We start from the raw sequence: 16,974 nt of genomic DNA, 5'->3' as shown, positions 1-16,974 counted from the left end.
TGACTGTGAAGAGCTAACCCACACACATCTCACCCGTCATGGGCTCTGATAACTCTGATAAAGCCCTAGCACAGGCAAAGGCCAGCACCTGACTCAGGGACTCTACTAGTGACTAATGGAACCACTCAGCTCCGAATTCCTGATAGGTAGCTGCAGGCTGGTGGCCTTAGCGACAGGGCCCTACGCAGAGGACGTGGCAACTTGAGGATGCCAGAGGCCTTGCTTTGCACCACTGGCTTACTGTGCTGGTGTGAAAAAGAATGACCTCCATAGGTTCATATATGTCAATGCTTAGTCACCGGAGAGTGGAACTATTTGAAAGGATTAGAAGGAGTAGGAGGTGTGGCCTTGCTAGAGGAAGTGTGTCACTGGGGGGCAGGCTTTGAGGTAGACAAGTCAGGTCTCTCTCTCTCTCTCTCTCTCTCTCTCTCTCTCTCCCCCTCCCCCCCACCTCCTTTCTCCCTCCACCTGCCTGCAGATCAGGATGTAAAGCTCTCAGCTACTGCTCTATAGCCTACCTGCTGCTCTCAGGATGATAATGGATTAAACCTCTGAAACTGTAAGCCAGCACTAACTACATGCTTTTTAAAATAAAATAAGAGTTGCCTTGGACATGGTGTCTCTTCACAGCATTAGAACAGTGACTACGGGTTGGAGAGATGGCTCAGAGGTTAAGAGCACTGGCTGCTCTTCCAAAGGTCCTGAGTTCAATTCCTAGCAACCACGTGGTGGCTCACAACCATCTGTAATGAGATCCGGTGCCCTCTTCTGGCATTCAGGTATACATGCAGACAAAACACTGTATGCATAATAAATAAATAAATATTTAAAAAACAAAACAAAACAAAAAACCCAACAGTGACTAAGACACATGTCACATGGCCTAGGAAGGGAGGCTATTGAGAACCTTCACACAACTCTTCTGCCCTGTTCTGGCGTCTCCCTAGGACAGGTGGCCAGTGTACCCATAATTTCACTCTTCAGCCCTTCCCATGGCCCCCATGGGTGTTGTCCCTGTTACATGGCTGCGGCCACCTCCTGCCTTCTATGTCTCTGGGTGTCCTCCAGCTACCATCCTGTTGCCAGAGGCGACTGCTCACACCTACCATTCACCTTCTCTGAAAGCCTAGACCAGCCGACACAGCTCATCTGTTGGAACAGAGCTGAGTAGGGTGGGGGGTGGGTGAGGGAGTGGGGGGGGACCGTTACCCGGTCCTCACAGCAGCCCTAGAGATGCACAAGGTTGAAGCACCTTGTGGAAGAGTGTACAAATTTTTAGTGGCAGAGCAGGAACTTTCCCCCCAGTTATTATTAGTGTGTGTGTGTGTGTGTGTGTGTGTGTGTGTGTGGTGTGGTGTGTGTGTGTGTGTGTATGGTGTGTGGTGTGTGTGGGGGTGTGTGTGGGGGTGTGTGTGGGGTGTGTGTGTGTGGTATGTGTGGTGTGTGTGTGGTGTGTGTGGTGTCTGTGTGTGGTGTGTGTGTATAGGGTGTGGTGTGTGTGTATGTGGTGTGGTGTGGTGTCTGTGTGTGTATGGTGTGGTGTGTATGATGTGTGTATGGTGTATGGTGTGTGGTGTGTGTGTGTGTGTGTGTGTGTGTGTGTGTGTGTGTGTGTGGTATGTGTGGTGTGTGTGTGTATGGTGTGGTGTGTATGATGTGTGTATGGTGTGTGGTGTGTGTGTGTGGTGTGTGTGTGTGTGGTGTGTGTGTGTGTGTGTGTGTGTGTGTGTGGTGTGTGTGTGTGTGTGTGTGTGGTGTGTGGTATGTGTGGTGTGTGTGTGTGGTGTGTGTGGTGTCTGTGTGTGGTGTGTGTGTATAGGGTGTGGTGTGTGTGTATGTGGTGTGGTGTGGTGTGTGTGTGTATGGTGTGGTGTGTATGATGTGTGTATGGTGTGTGGTGTGTGTGTGTATGTGTGTGTGTGTGTGTGTGTGTGTGTGTGTGTGTGTGTGTGTGGGGTGTGTGTGTGTGTGTATGGTGTGTGGTGTGTGTGGGGGTGTGTGTGTGGGGTATGTGTGTGTGTGGTGTGTGGTATGTGTGGTGTGTGTGTGGTGTGTGTGTGTATGGTGTGTGGTGTGTGTGTGTGGTGTGTGTGTGGTGTGTGTGTGTATGTGTGTGTGTGTGTGTGTTTGTTTGAATGGAGGCCAGAGGACAACTCTCAGGATCAGCTCTCTCTGTCCTCTGTAGGTTCCAGAAATGGAGCTCAGGCGGCTCCTTGGCAAGCGTCTGCACGCACTGAGCCGTCTCGCTGGCCCCAGAGCAGCGGGAGCTTAAACCCAGAGTTCTTGTTCTAAACCAGAAGTCATTGCTTTGGTGATAGGCCATTTCTGCCATAAAACGGCCTTGCCAGCCAACTCTGCATAATGATTAAGGCACAGCCTTCTCTTTCAAAAGTCTCAGATTAAACAGATTGTGTGTTATCTTTGTGGCAAATAAAACTTTCCGCAGGCTAGCCTGGAGCTCACCAGCTAGCCCGAGCTGCCCACCATCATCCTGCCTCGGTCTTCAAGTGCTGAGATTAAGGCGTGGGCTCCCCAGTCTGGCAGCAAAGTCTTGGATGTGGAGTCATAAGTGGTGTTCCTCTCTCTCAGTCGCTGTTTCCACACCACGTCAGGCTGCTGTGCCTCCAGCTTGCGGTCTTTGCGAGGATTGTTGCTACTTGTCACTCTGCTAAAATGTCAAGAGCACTCATGCTGAGCTGAAAGGGTGGCAAGGAAAGGCCAGAGGCCTCACTCCTTGTGTTGTGGTTGTGATGAGAAATGTCCCCCAGGACTTATGTACTTGAGTATTTGGGTCCGCAGTTTGGCCCTACATGGAGAGCTTATGGAACCTTCAGAAGGAGTGGCCTTTTCCCTGGAGGAAGTATTTGACTGAAGGTGGGTTTTGAGGATTTATAGCCTCCCCCCACTTCCTGTTCCCTTGCTCTGCCTCTTGTGTGTAGGTAAAAAAAATGTCATCACCAGCTTCCTGTTTCTGCTGCTGTGCCTTCCCTGTCAGGGTGGACTCTAAGCCTGCGGAGGAATCAGAGGTCAGAATAAATTCTGTTTTCCTTTTTTTTTTTTTTTTTTTTTTTTTTTTTTGGTTTTTTTGAGACAAGGTTTCTCTGTGTAGCCTTGGCTGTCCTAGACTCACTTTGTAGACCAGGCTGGCCTGGAACTCACAGTGATCTGCCTGCCTCTGCCTCCCGAGTGCTGGGATTAAAGGCATGCGCCACCATGCCCGGCAAAATTCTGTTTTTCTTAAGTTGCTTTTGGCTGTGGTATTTTATCACTGCTACAAAAGGTAGACTGTCCTCTGCCAATAAAGACCTAGCTCAGAGGCACTAGCTTCTGGCACCAGTAGCTGACAAAGCTGCAGGACCAGGTTTGAAGAGATACGATCTCTGTGTCTTACTAGGCAGCTCTGGCCGTCCTGGAATTGGCTGTGTCAGCCAGGCATGTGCCACATCACACCCCGCTGAGATATGGTCTCTTCTGAACATTTAATAACAGCGTGGCTGGTTGTGGGGGCTCCTGCTCCAGATACAGATGGCCAACTCCTTTTATCCTTCCATGAGCGAACGGCAGCAGGTGCTCTTTCTCTCTCCCTTGTAGGCTCCAACTTTTCCAAACCTACTTTATTTGGGGTTCTTTAAGTGTTTATACCTCCCTTCCAACCCTCCCACCCTAGATAGGAGAGAAAGGAGATTTAGGGGACCAGTAGAAGTAGACCTTGTTGGACTCAGTTCCTGGAAGCGATTCCTTTGGCATAGCTGACAGCATTTCAGCAGACCAGCAATTCCACCAAAGTTGCTCCTGGAACCTGGAGCGACCGGAACCCGGAGCCTGGAGCCTCAAAGCCTTCGCTGGAGCGGTCTCTCTAGGATCGTCTCGAAGCAGAGCGATGAACAGCCAAACAATACCAAGACACAAAAAGCCACACCCTCCTCTTTTGGGCTCATATATATCTCCTCTTAGAGTCTGTAGTAGGATACTTTTCAGCTGGCAAAAACCAAGCACACACACACACACACACACACTCACACAAAGAAGTTCGACTTCCACAAGTCTCTCTCACAAGTCTGTTCCCCATCCCACACTTGGGATCAAAACAAAAACATGTTTACATCCAATACCTATCCCACACTTGGGATCAAAACAAAAACATGTTTATATCCACTGCACTCCCTATATATGTGTGTGTGTGTGTGTGTGTGTGTGTGTGTGTGTGTGTGTGTGTGTACATATATAATTATGTTTAGTTTGAGATAAGGTCTCACTATATGGTCCAGGCTATACCAGAAAACAGGACCCTCATTCCTCAGCCCCCAGGGTTCTGGGATTAGAGTGTACCTAACCATGGGTGGGTGTTTTTGTCTTCATACCATAGAATTACACTGAAAGTTACGGTATATCTCACCTTTATGTGACTTTTATATAAAGCCACTGCTTTTTAGAAACACATTTGTACCCATTTTTAATAGTTAACTTCTTTCTAGTCCCTTGTCAATTTAGTTGGAAGCAAATCAAAGGTTTTGAAGACGTTTTCTTTTCTTTTTTTTTTTTTTTAAGACTTTTTCAAGATGAAGTCTCATGTGTCCCAGGCTGGCCTCAAACTCTCTGTATAGCAGAGGATTGCCTGAACTGATCATCCACTTGATTTATATGGTGCTGGGGACAGGGCCTGGGACTTCATGCATGCCAGGCAAGCACTCTGCCAAGTGAACCACAGCTCAGCAATTCCAGACATTCTAAAAGAAATGTGTGCAAGCTCTTTCTAAATATACAGCAGCTCGACCCTAACTGAGACGTCTGTGCTATACCCCCTCTTCCCCGAGGCTCAGGGGACACCTAGGAAGAGGTGGGAGAGTTGTTGGAGGCAGAGGTTGTGGGGGATGGCTGGTAGAGTGTCTTCTGGAACACTTCGCTCATGGATTCACAACATCAAGACTGGCACAAGATTGAGCTGGTCAACATTCTAGTAGAGATGGGGTGGGGGTTGGGGGTCCCGCAGCCCCATGCCAGGCCGAGGAGCTATTGGTAGTTGAAGACTCCGGGGAGGAATCTGTTCTCTTCAGTGTAGCCTCTGGAATGTTGCCCATATTCCAGTAGATTGCCCTGCACCCACACACATGTGAGCACTGCCTACTGGATTCTGTGGGATGTAAAGATAGGGCACTAAATTGGAAGAGAACCAGGTGAAAGGGGGGTCTTGGAGGAGCTGGAGCAGGACGTGACAAATGGCTATGATCAAAATGCATGATATAGGGATGGGCATGGTGGCACACACCTTTAATCCTAGCACTTGGAAGGCAAGGCAAGTGGGTCTCTGAGTTCGAGGCTACAGAGAGAAACCTGTCTCAAACAAAACAAAATTATATATATATATATATATATATATATATATATATATAAATCTCAAATAACTTAAAGAATAAAAAATACTGATAATAAAAATCATATTTAGATCCCTCATGAGCCTTTTATCTTCTGTAAAACATACTCATAAATACATACAGAATGCTACCAGTGCATGGGAGCATCTTGCTAGAGGAGTAAGAAAAATGTTAACTGCAATAAAAACCAAGAATTGCAATAAAGGCCTGAGGCTGGAGCAGTAGTTCAGCGGACAAGAGCGCTCACTGCTCTTCTAGCAGACCTGGATTGAGTTCCCAGCACCTTCTTAGCTGCTCCTAGCTACCCATAACTCCTGCTACAGGGACTCCAACACCCTCTCGTGGCCTCCCTAGACATCAAGCATGAATGCAGTGCACAGACTTGCATACAGGCAAAACATCTGTACATAGAAAATAAAATTATATCATTAGCAAATAAAATACTAATATCAAATATTTTTAAAAGAAGAAATAAGAGTGTAGATGGATTTTAATTCAAAACCTGCCTGCTTTGGCAACAAAGCACATCCAAAGACCTTCTAAGTCTGTGTAATCTGGCTGGAATACACACACATCTTTAATCCCAGGAGACAGAGGCCAGCAGATCTGAGTTCAAGGCCAGCCTGGCACAGAACAAGTTCCAGGTACAAAAAAGCTTAGGGCCAGGCATGATGATACATGTCTAACCCCAGCACTCAGAAGGCAGAGGCATGCAGATCTCTGAGTTCTAGTCAGTTTGGTTGAGTCAGTGAGCTGAGAGGCAGTGAGTGGAGTTGAGTGTGTGGCAGTTCACTTGGTGGAATTTAGAGGCAGTTTTTACCAGCGGAGTTTTACAGAGAAGTTGAAGAGAGAACAAGTTAGACACAGGTGAAGACAGAACGAGCCAAAGAATAAGGAGCCAGAAGTTTAGAACAGATTGCCAAAGTTAGTTTGAGCCATTCAGTAGGGCAATTCAGTCAGAAGCCAAGAGAGAAGTTAGATTGAATCAGTCAGCTAGGAGAGGAGTTTGAACCAACCAACAACAGTTCAGAAAGAGCTGGGCGGTGGTGGCACACACCTTTAATCCCAGCACTTGGGAGGCAGGGGCTGGCAGATCGTTGTGAGTTTGAGGCCAGCCTGATCTACAAAGTGAGTCCGGGACAGCCAAGGCTACACAAAGAAACATTGTCTGAAAAAACCAAAAAACAAAAACAAACAAACAAAAAAAAAAGAGTTCAGAAAGGGCTAGAAATGGTGAGCTTATTCAGCAGTAAGTCTCAGAGGATGAAAGCATTCTAGGCCTAGGTTGGATTGTATGGAGGCTAGAAGCTTCCAGGACCAGGCCTAAGTTAGCAGATAGAGGCAGTGAGCCTCCAAGATGACATTTAAAGCACATGAATAAACATTACTTTTGCACAAGAGTACATACATCTCTTGCAGATGACACGTTTGGTCCCCAACACCCAAATTATGTGGATCGCAGCCACCGTGACTCAAGCTTCAGGGACTCCTGTCCTCTGCAGGCACCCGAACTCCTGTGGACATACCCAAACACAGGCAGACAGACAGGCACATAAAATATTTTTTAGAGATTTATTTATTATTATGTATGCAGTGTTCTGTCTGCATGTACACCTGCAGGCCAGAAGAGGGCAGTAGATCACATTATAGATGGTCGTGAGCCACCATGTGGTTTCTGGGACTTGAACTCAGGACCTTTGGAAAAACAGGCAGTGCTCTTAACCACTGAGCCATCTCTCCAGGCCCTACATAAAATATTTTTAAAAACAATGAAATATTTTTAAAGATCTTGAAGTGGCAGATTTAAGATTTAGCCCTCCCATCCTTAATTACATTCCAATGTCTCCCCACTTCTATATGCTTGTAAAAACAAGGCAAACCTGTACCAAAATTCACCTAGCAATATTAAAATGTAAAATATTTGATCCCTGGATTTTTATATAGATAGAACCCTGTTGTTTGTCTTAAAAATTCCCTCTAGAAACATCCTGTGACAAATATGCTAATTAATAAGACTCCCAGACTCCATGTTCCACCCTAGCCGCCTCCCAATTTTCTATTCTTACTTATAACAAAGCTCGCATGAAGGAGCTCCTGTGTGTGATCCGCTCCTGTCTTCAGAGCCTCACTCCTGCCAGCCTTCTGGCCCCACCACTCCAGCAAGAGCTCAAGCAGACATGAGTTGGCCTCTGTGTCAGACCCAGAAGCCCTTGTCAGTCTCTTTCCTTGCCGTGAGTCGGGTCCTTCTCTGCCCCTTGGTTTCCAGACACTCCTCCCTCCTCCCTCCGCCATACTGGCCCCTCCTGGTTTCTGACATCTGTCCTGTTCCAGTGTCCTTCATTAGAACTCTCTGTGTACCCCTTGGGGATCCTGTCAAGTTCCTGATTGTATCTACTGACCTAATGCTGGCAATTCTATCTCTCTTCTGAATTCCTGACTCTTATCCTTGACATCGTTGGGCCTCTCAGTTTCCACTTCAACTGGGAGCCTCAGTCATCTCGTGACCGAAAGGAAACTGCATGTCCTCTGCCCTGACCCAGCCCCCAGTTTCTATCCCAACAATTCTTTGCTTCATAGTTAGTTTGTTTCACAATTCGGTTTTAATGGTTGCATAGTAGTTTTAAAGGATTATTCATAAAGATAGAGGACTCAAATGGAAATTTAAAAGAGCTTCTAAACAAGCCATGTGCCAAAGAAATCAAAAGGGAAAATAGAAAGTATTGTGCGATGAGTGAAAATGAAAACAGAAATTCATGAAATGCCACTAACACAACATTTTTTGGTTTTGGTTTTGGTTTTGGTTTTTCGAGCCTTGGCTGTCCTAGACTTACTATGTAGACCAGGCTGGCCTCGAACTCACAGCGATCCGCCTGCCTCTGCCTCCCAAGTGCTTGGGTTAAAGGCATGCGCCACCACACCCAGCTTCACTACACAACATTTAAGCAACAACCAGGGGATTTATAGTACTAAATACACACACAGTAAAGAAAGTTCTCAAGCCACTAGCAGCTTTTACCTTAATAAAATGAAAAAGAGTGTGCTGGAGAGATGGCTCACTTGTTAAGAGTGCCACCTGATCTTCCAGAGGTCCTGAGTTCAATTCCCAGCAAGCACATGGAGGCTCATAACAATCTATAATGTGATCTGATGCCCTCTTCTGGCCTGCAGATGTGCATGCAGACAGAGCACTGTATACATAATAAATAACTCTTAAAAAGAAAAAAAGAGAGAGAATGAAAAAGAGACTGATGAATCCCCAAGTAAATAAGACAAAGATGCTAATAAAAAGAGCAATGCAGGAAACCTTTTTTATGTTTAATAATAAGACATAAGGTATTATGTTACAGGAGAGTTTATTAAGTGAGCATGGAGGGAGAAGGAAAGGGAGGAGGGGTACCCCAGAGGGAGAGAGAGAAAAGGATAGAGACAGAGGCAGAGAAAGAGTAAGAGGGAGATAGAGAGACCATGAGGAGGGTTTGTCCTTTTATATGGCCCTGGGTAGGGCCACACCCCTGTGGCAGGTAAGCAATGACATCACAGGTAGGCAAACTGAAGCAGAATGCTAACATTCCTACCTTTTCCTACAATTAAAAAATGAGGAACTTTGGATTGTTTTTATATAAGGTAAGTTAAATATATAAACGTAGGTTTATTGAAAGCCTCTTTTGGCTACCACGTAAGGGGAAAGAGAGAGAGAGAAAAAAAAGCAATAGCAACAAAACGTCCAGATTATATAGTGAAGGGGAAGGAAATGTTCCCCCTGAAGTTCAGAGTAGAGGGCAGGGTACATCAGCCATGTCCTGCAGCAGATAGGGACCAAGGAGTGCTGGGAGAACCTGGGGCTATTTGTCCCGGGCCTGGAGCACACCATTTCAGTCTTTGGCGAATGGATAACTGGCAAAGTAATCACCTTAACTACTTCCTGCTGACAGTAGGGTGGCAATAGGGGGTTTAAAAGATTGAAATGTTGGCCAGGTTCCGGAAGAACAGGCTGTTGTATTTGCTGTCCAGGGTCTGAGAAGACCTGCAGCTGGGAAGGGCAATGCAGGTCCAGCTAAGAGGAACAATGCAGGTCTAGCTGGCATGATTTCTGAGGTTGGACGGGAGCACTTGTGGGTAGCTGCTTTGATGATGTCTCCAATGTAGGAAGTCTGGCAGGATGCTGAGACACATATGTGGGCAGAAAACAAAGTTAGTAAGTTAGGGAGAAAATTCCCTTCAGGTGTGCATTTGAAACTCTTGGGAGAGCAAAGAGAAAAGGCTTGAAAACAAGGAAAGAGACAATGCTGACAATGCTTGAAAATTTTGGGAGAGCAAAGAAAAGGATTAGGTACAGGGAGCGTCCTTCCATTTTACCCAATTGCTGGCAATAATGAAAAGGCTTTAGTTTTGGATCTGTCCAAGTTTGGTTACAGAGGCGTGTAAGCTCAGAATGCATCCCAAAGGCGTGCTAGGAGGAACAGGCGCCTGGACGTTTTCCATGGGAAGGTGAGGTCAGTAACCCATTAGGATGTCCCCTAAAATGGATAATGACCCAGGAAAAACAGGTACAGACTGGTCAGTAGCTCGTCATCCCTTGGACCAGCAACCAAGAGCACAGCTGGCCCCAGAGATGTAGCTACCCAGTGCATCGGGGTTTGGACAGTGGCTGCAATGGCACAGCTGCGGGAGATAAGCTACATCTGAAAACTCACCCGATAGGAAAGGTCCTTGTTATAGGTCAACTAGGAGGGTTGAGGTTGGGTGCTCCCAGTGAACCAGAGAGGTGTTGATGGTCTCTCAGACAAAGGGAAGCATTTCCGCCAGTAGGAAGGGGGGATTTGGTTGATGTTGGGTGCAGAAAGGTGGCAATCAGGTAGTTAGGTGAGGGGAGTCCTAAAACCAGTGAAAAGAGAAAGGAGATAGGTGAGAAACTTAGGCTTTGGATTGGCAATACTTAGCTGGACTTCATTTGACCCGAGAGATGGATTTTCCATAGCTCACAAGAATCCTTTTTAAGTTTATAAAGGGAGATAAAGTTAGCCTCATCACTGTTTGAAATCTGCAGTGAAGCACATTGTTAGACATGTACACATTGTAGGAAAAGGCAGGAGACATATAGCATGGTAGAGGATCGGGAAAAGAATTTTGTGTTAAAAGCAAATACTATGAGGCGAGCTTAGGAAAGGCGGAAGCCTTTCTGGCCTCTGTGAAACAGTAACATGGGGAAGACAGAAATCTCCTATGGAGCAGGAGGGAAAAGGCTTACTTGATCTTCATTTTCAGCATCAGTACACATCAGGAAAGAGAGGCTTCTTTCCTCTGTTTAGAAGACTGAAGGGATATTATTTTTGCACGGCGAGAGACATTTTAAGAAAAAGATAAACAAAAGGAAAGTTAATATCTTGAGTTTAGAACCATGATAGGATCATATAGTGGAATGTTTTACCATAGTTAGACTAATAAATCAGAGCTCCATTGATCAGTGTCAGCAGTCTGAACAGTTACTAGAACAGCATAGGAACAGGATGAGTAAAGCATCCTTTTAGACATGTTGACCTTCATAAATCACATTTACCAACTTAAAACACATTCTTAGGCCTTCTAACATTCATAACTGGCATGGATCAACCTTAAAACACCTTCTTTGAAGCTTTAAGCAATAGGTGAAATTGTAGCCCCATATCCCACTCCTGGGACAAAAATAAAAGCCCGGTGTGGTGGCGCACACCTTTAATCCCAGCACTCAGGAGGCAGAGGCAGGTGGATCTCTGGGAGTTCAAAGCCAGCCTGCTCTACAAAGTGAGTCCAAGACAGCCAGAACAGCCAGGGCTGTTACACAGAGAAACCCTGCCTTGAAAAACAACAACAATAACAAAAATCCAAAAAACAATAAAACCATATTTTTATAGTGTTTCTGGTTTTTTTTTTTTTTTTTTTTTAAGAAATCAAAATTCCAAAATTCTTCTTACTGTCCTTTCCTCAGATATCCTATCAGAAGATGCCATAAACAGACTTATCTTGGGAGGTGACAGATTCAGGCAACTTTCTGTAATTTCTCATTTTAGGATGGAGGCATTGGGAACCTCTAGGGCAGTAGGACTAAAGTCAGGAGAAGTTCATGGGGCCATAGGACCTCTCTGGGGATGCACCCCATAGGAACTCTCTGTTTTCCACACTATCACCCGAGAAGGGATCTGAGATGCCCTGTGTACCAGCATCTCAGTCTCTAGGGATCTTGCTGGGGCTTCCAGAATGTTGTAAGGTAAGACAACCATAGACCACCACACAGAACTATTAAAGCAGAAAAGAAAATCCTTTCTGCCAGCTAGCGACTGCATGAGGAGCTTTTCCAAATCATGCAATGTAGAGCCTTACATCTTTTTGTCTTTTATGCACAAAACCCACATCCTCATTGGAATCAGTTAGCAAGAAGCACAAGCACAGAAGCTAAAACACGAGTTAGTACATTTAAGGACCTTTTACTTGGAGACCTGCATGGAACTTTGCTCCATTTGGTGTTTGAACCTATGTGCTGGGTTTTTGTTTTGTTTTGTTTTGAGTCAGGGTTTCTCTGTGTAGACCTGGCTTTCCTGGGCTCACTTTGTTGACCAGTATGGCCTCGAACCCACAGCAATCCACGTGCCTCTGCCTCCCAAATGCTGGGATCACAGGCATGTGCCGCCACACCCAGCTTATGTTCTTGGTTTTAAGGTCACAATGTTGCCTCTGGCATTGCATCAGTCATGATAAGAGCTGAGGGCCTATTACAACAGAAGCTAGAAAAAAAATTATGAAATCAAAAGTTAAAGCTTTTAGAAGATTAATAAAGCTGATTAAAGTCTAGATGGCCCAATCAAGAAAAAACAGGCTCTTTAGTGAGATAGATGCCACCAGCATGGTGTCCAAAGGATAAGAAGGAAATAATCAGAAGGAGTCAACTTTGTACTAATAAAGTTGATAATTAGGTGAAGTGGATGAATCCCTTCACAACCACACATTTTCTTTTTTAAAATGTATTAATATTTATTTTTATTTTTACTTATACATTTATATTATTATACATATATAAAGTAAATTACATAAAGCACAAAGAACCAAGAAACAATCAGGAATTATATTAATGTTACATTCATAGTGTTTTGGTCATTTGTATTTGGCAACCTTGGAGAAAACATTTTCTTACCTTGCTGCGTCTAAAATTCTGAATGTAAATCAATATCTATCATATCTCATCTCTATCAACTTAAAACATCTACCTAGACCTAAAAACATTATAACCCCTAAACAACTAAGCTTAATTGTAAAACTAAACTATTTGGTCTTCAACCCCGTCAGAGACTTGAGAAGGAATAAAATTGATTACCTGAGTATACAGGGGGTGCAAGTTAGCAGCTTCCCAAACTCACAGAGATCTGCCTGGCTCTGCCTCCAAGTACTGGGATTAAAGGTGTGCACCACCACACCTGGGTTTAGGTTTTCTTTTTAAATAATGACTGGAAAAATTTTTCCAATAAAACCAGCAATTCACAACTTGAAATTTTAGTAAACTTTAAATGGCACAAGAAAGCAAAGAAAACTGTATGCAAAAAGCAGAGGGAAATGGTGTAATGCATTACTCCACTCCTTAAGTGTGGCTGGGTACAGGGACTTCCTCTCATACACTAGGTAAACTGCGAAAACCGAAGATAAAGATAAATGGTTAAAGTACACAGATGCACACAGTGAGATGCAGCTGGCTCTTTGTCAGAAAAAGGAAACAGGACATTGTTAAAGATGTGAGAAGAAAACACACCATCTACATGAAATTCTGTGCCTCATGACAATGTCTTCTTTTGAAGATTTTTTTCCATTTTTCTGTGTACGTGTTTACATGTGGGTGTGTACGTGTGAGTGCAGGTGTCTGCAGAGGCCATAGGAGTTGGAGGTCTTGAAGCTAGATTTTCAGGTGGTTGTGAACTGCCCAATGTGGGAACCAGACTCAAGTATTCTGAAAGAGCAGCATGCTTAGTTCCCTTCCTTATTGAAATGTTGAGTTTCTCTCGCATGTCTACGTTTGTCTTCACACCATCCCCATGTCTGACCATCACTATTATTATGTCCTGTCATAACATTCCATATATACTTAAGGCCAAGTGAAGAGTAGCATTAGATCCCTAAAAACTAAACAGACACGTAGACAGCACATTCTTGGCTATGGAATCTTGGAGAACATTTAGTAAACACGGAGGTTAAGTAATTACTTTGTATTACAAAAGGACAGTTGGGAGGTAAGATAGAATCTTTCAGTGTTTAAACTGTTTTCTTAAAGAGACTTCCTCTGCTGCCAGAGATCTTGAAACTCCAGTGAGGAAATCACCAGCTTAAAATGCACAAAAATCAAAGCAGAACGGAAAAGACTTAAAACCATCAACACTGAAATCCAAGGTCAAGAATACTTCAAAAGTGGGTGGGGGGGTGGGGGGGGAGGTACTCCTGAAGCACCGAAGGACTTAGTTGTGTAGAAGACCTTAAGGCAAAAGTGCAAGCTAGTGTAGGAAAAGGTGGCTCACTTCCCTGTGCGAAGCCACATTCACCAATTATGTGAATCACTTCTGGGGGACAGAGCAGGAGGCTGCTCAAGATCTCGGGGAGTGTTCACTATTAACCATGGAGTCATCTCTCCAGCCCTGAGGAGAAGACCGTCTCCTCAGGATAAGGAAAGGTTTTGTGGTGATGTGTCTGTCTACACCTGAGCTGTGCCTGTGCTTATATGGATCGACCTTTGTAGGAGCTCTGAAAGAAGTGTGTAAAGAGCCAGGTGTGGTGGCGCACGCCTGTAATCTCAGCACCCGGGAGGCAGAGGCAGGCAGATCACTGTGAGTTCGAGGCCAGCCTCGAGTCCAGGACAGCCAAGGCTACACAGAGAAACCCTGTCTTGAAAAACCAAACACCACCCCAAGAAAGAAGTGTGTACACAGTCACACATGGCTTAAAGCTCGTGAGTTCTAAATGACATAAGGAACTGGATCTTCATATCACCTCTACTTATGCAATATGTGGCATAATGACACACAAGGCTTTCCTGTGCTATTTCCTAGATTATGTTTAAATCTATAGACTTCTAAATAAAAGTCAAAGAAATAACATAAAGACATTTTAAGATAGAAAATTTGTGTCTAAGAGACAACAAGAAATGCTAAGGAACGTTTCAGGCAGGAGGGAAATGATGTAACAGATTACTTCCCACCCCTTAGAGACCTGAGCACAGAGGCTCCCTCCCAGAGACTACAGACTGACCAGGAGAGAAACACTGGCTCTGTACACATGGGCTGGTGACACACCTAGCCAGGTTGTCAAGGTGACCCTTCATTGTGTTGACAGTTAAGAAAAAAATTTTAAAGATTAAAAAAAAAAAGTCAGGCTGTGGTGGTGCACACCTTTAATCCCAGCACTCAGGAGGCAGAATAGGCAGATCTCTGTGAGTTCGAGGCCACCCTGGTCTACAGAGTGAGTCCAGGACAGCCAAGGCTACACAGAGAAACCCTGTCTCTAAAACAACAACAAAAGAAAAGAAAAGAAAGGAAGAAGGAAAGAAAGAAACTGAGAGGCAGGCAATACTCAACATCCTGAGGACTTGACAGTGAAGAAACTGCCATGACTTCCCTGATGTGGCACTTCAGTACCTGTCATAACATGCCACTGTCACCCAGATCAAGTGATAGAATCATGGTCAATCCATACATTGTATAATAACAAAGATCAGGGGCTGGAGAGATGGCTCAGCAGTTAAGGGCACTGTCTGCTCTTTCAGAGGTTCTGAGTTCAATTCCCAGGAACCACATGGTGGCTCACAACCATCTATAATGTAATCTGATGCCTGCTTCTGACTGGCAGGTGTGCATGCAGGCAGAGCCCTGAATACATAATAATAAATAACTTTAAAAAACAAAACAAACAAACAAGCAAAAGAAAACAAAGATCAATTAGTTTATGTTGAAATAAAAACATTTAGAAAAAAAATTGTCCCGTTGTTTTTTTCCTTCTTGCATCCTCACAGAGGTTCCCTGCAGCCTGGTGTCTTGGAAAAATTAGAATACTTAGCCAGCCCTTCATATGAGCTGAGCCAGAATCTAGTGTGCACCTCAAGTGTTGATTACCTTTCCGTGGCTTGTGAAAAACTGTGACTAAAGTCTACATCTAACGCGCAATTGAAGGGTATGTATATTCCCCCCCGAACCACAAGCCATCACCTGTGTTACTGCAAGGACTAAGGCTCCTGGTTTTTCTTAAACATCTCCCAGGTCCCTAGGAATGGGCTATGTATTCTGCTCCAGTCATCTTACTGGCTACTGAGCTAACAGCCTCCATAGCCTGGTTCTGTGCATGTCAGCAGCCTTTTGTTAGTGAAAGCCAAAAGCTTTAAACCTTGGGCCTCTGAAAACCACATTCAAACTTAGAAAAAGATTGCTGGCTGGGCTGGGCAGTGGCAGCACACGCCTTTAATCCCAGCACTCGGGACGCAGAGGCAGGTGGATCTCTGTGAGTTCAAGGCCAGCCTAGTCTACAAAGCAAGTCCAGGATAGCCAGGGCTGTTACACAGAGATACCCTGTCTTGAAGAAAAGAAAATATTGCTGGCAATCTGAGGAGAGTTGATGCAGTTCCCTGTGGCTTCAGTGACAAAATATAGCCAACTAAATTGCTTAAAACAATGGAAAGTTATTCTCAGGATGCTAGAGTCATAGTGTGAAACTTGGGTGTTGGCAGAACTGTGTTCTCTCTGAAGGGTCACGGGGAGTACGCTTCCTCACCTCACCCAGCTTCACACAGTTTCAGGAGCACTGTAGTGTCTGTCGCAGTGACCATTTTCCCTCATGCCTGTGTCTCCTTCTCTTGGACGGCACTCCTTACACTGGCTTGGGGGGCGTTACAGTATGACTTCATCTTAACGGATTGTGTCTGCAGTAGCCCTATCTCCAACTGAGAATGTTCTAATAGGGACTGAACTTTCACAGGTCCTTTTTGGGGGGAACACAAGTCAAACCACAGTGAGAAGAGTTTACAGTGACTGCATAGCCTAGACCTGTCTTCCTCATGCCTTGCTAAGTCAGTGTCCTCTGACCCATGTGTCTTCCTCCAAGGATTTGGAACTGGCCCCTTCACTTTCTGTTCTCTAGGAGCGCCCCCATATATCCCATGTCTCAGGAAGTACAGCGGGTTGAGCCTCTGCTCAGAAAGGGCAAGATTTTCTTTGCAGTAAAAGTCACATGACTTGCCTCCCTCAAGATGACAACTCATCCTGAAAAGCTAAGATAGGGGCATTTCTTCGCTGAGGAGGCCCCTCTCTGTCGACAGGGAGAAGAGCTGACCCTTTGACGGCAAGTTTGCCCACATAGTAGACTGGCTTGGTACATTTCCCCAAGTCTGCACTCTGATTTTGAGCACCTTCTCTGCGACAACTCAGAGTTGGGTTTGCAAGATTGTGATGGATCGTGCTCGCCTCCACTCTTTTCTCATCAAATGTTTAACACTCTTAGACTTCTACCTCAATGAAGGTCAAGATTTCCTATGAGAAGCCACTTCCCAGTATTCTTTTGGTAAACAAGGGGTTTTATCTCTTCTGAGTCGATAATGGGGGTGGGG

The sequence above is a fragment of the Acomys russatus genome, chromosome 10 (genome assembly GCF_903995435.1).
Source record: "Acomys russatus chromosome 10, mAcoRus1.1, whole genome shotgun sequence".
In the NCBI taxonomy this organism is placed as follows: domain Eukaryota; kingdom Metazoa; phylum Chordata; class Mammalia; order Rodentia; family Muridae; genus Acomys; species Acomys russatus.
This window is presented reverse-complemented; position numbering follows the sequence as displayed.